The sequence below is a fragment of the Triticum aestivum genome, chromosome 4D, assembly GCF_018294505.1.
Source record: "Triticum aestivum cultivar Chinese Spring chromosome 4D, IWGSC CS RefSeq v2.1, whole genome shotgun sequence".
In the NCBI taxonomy this organism is placed as follows: domain Eukaryota; kingdom Viridiplantae; phylum Streptophyta; class Magnoliopsida; order Poales; family Poaceae; genus Triticum; species Triticum aestivum.
Genome location: NC_057805.1, coordinates 68,503,940 through 68,506,168, shown reverse-complemented (window position 1 = coordinate 68,506,168; position 2,229 = coordinate 68,503,940).

Sequence of the window (2,229 nt, the reverse complement as noted above, 5' to 3'; positions counted from 1 at the left end):
TTCGCTTCGTGATTTTTTTTTCGTTTCGTTTCGTTTTTCTTTTGGGGGAGGAGGGGGGCTAGTTGGTAGGTGTACCCGGCGAGCACACCAGCAGGAGTAAGTGCAGCCTAATGAATGCAACGGGGCTGGGTTTTGGGGTGAGGTTCAGTTCTTGGTTTTTGGAGGGGGAGTGGTTCAACATCAAATGACTAGTTCTTTTACATGAAAATTCTACGTTTGTCCCGCAAAAAAATACTTGGCGGTTGGTCGAAAATATCTTACTACTTAGGAAATGCAACTATATTAGTTTTCCGGTTCCGCCGGCGACCGGGACAAAAGGGCGATACTATCTTATTTCTTACCTGCGGCGACCGTTTTGATGAGCAATTGCCCTGTGTATGCCCTTCAAATTTTCAAATATTGAGGTGATGCACGAGAGATGGAAGGTATGGGACGAGCGTGGTGGCGTATGGCGATCTAGGCCACAAAGGCATATTCCTTTGGGCATACACTTTAATTTCGGAATATTTATCTACGTTGATTGATATTTTTATTACACAATGGCATATCTCGCAAGAGTTATTGAACATTTTAACTCAAATCTAGCACGCCTCTAACGATGAGCTGGTTTTTTCTTTTCCAAATATTTGGGACATGCAGAGGAGGAACGTGAACCCACCGTTTTTCTAACTGTTGTTACCTCATGAGACCATGCAAAAGTATCGAGTTTGAAACAAGCTTCATTGCCCCTCCCCCCGCGCATCGATGGCCCGGCATTTTTCTAGCATCCCACGCTAGGTAGCTATCTCCTCCTTTCTAAGATTCTAGAAAACCAACCCGTCCCTAGCACTAAGCACTAGCAGCATGTCTTTGTGTGTGCGATAGTGCATGAAAGGGAGGAGAAGCAAAGAAAGGAAAAGAAGCAAGGAAATGCAAGATAGAGGAATCTTGTCCGTCGGTTTGGTCACCTACCCGCCCGGTCCTCCTCCCCCCATCCTGATATGCACGGGGCAACTTGTCCTAGCCATTGTTTTGATTAGTGGGATCCGCTAGGGGAGGGTAGCTACTTTATCTTTCCTTGCAGCCTGGTTGGTGTGCATGTTGCTGGTATGGTGGAGTGGAGGAGGTTCCGTACAAGCTTGCTTCGGAAGTCGCACTCCATCCCGCGCAAATTATTATTAGTAGTACTACAACACAGAGTGCATTGCCTCATACGAGTACTGCAATTTTTGCAAAATAAAGGTCAGATGCATGCAATATGTATACTCATGTTCGGGTCGAATTTCAGAGTATCAAGAGGGTCGGACTATCGATGATTGTACTCATGGAGTTTGGATAAAAAAAAGTACTTGCGCACTACTGTGCAGTTCTGCCCCATCTGTTCTTGTAACCAAAAAGTCACTGAAGTGTCTAAAAAAAGGTCACTGAAACGAGCGCTTTATTCTCCAAGGACGAGTATGGACTCGTTTGCGATTTGGTGGTAATTTCGACTATCTAAAGAATAATCAGTCCTAGTGCCATCCATGCAAACTGGCCGTTCCCCTAATTTGGTGTTAGGAAACCTCACTCTGCTGCGCTTTTAATGCCCAACAATAGTAGATATACTCTATCCAACAACTAAAAGTGCTTATCAACTCTATCCAAGATGAGATTACATGTCATTATAAAGCACCTAAAGTATCATATTTTTTCTAACAAGTCCATATTAATTCCAAAAAAGATATGTATATTCTCTTGCAGCACATACATATGGGATGTGAACAGTGTTGTTGGAAACTAATACTCCTAACGTTTACTGAGTACGTTTCTTCAGTTGGGGTGCACATAACATAAGCATGCTCCATGCAAGCCGGGTGCGGGAGATGCAAGTACTACTACTACCGAGAAGAAGAAGAGGATAAGAAAAGAGATTCATGTGGAACGGGTAGCTAGGGAATTGATTGGTGCGAAATAACTCCGAGAGGTTAGGTTAGTTTTCTCCTCCTCCTTGTTGGATGCAGATGTGTGGTGTGGCCGGTCTCCCGGCCCATAGCGACAAAGATCTGGTAGTGGTATCTCTGTCCATGGAAAGGCACATTGAATGCATCCATCACCCACCTCTCTCACCCTCTCTTCTCTGCTTGCTTTGCTTGCACCAACACCACCCATACAGATGCAGATACAGACGAGTGAACAGCGCTGCTGAGGGTAGGAGGCAGCAGGGTCTCCCCAGTAATGGCACCGTCCTCCCTCCACCCTGCATGCATGTTC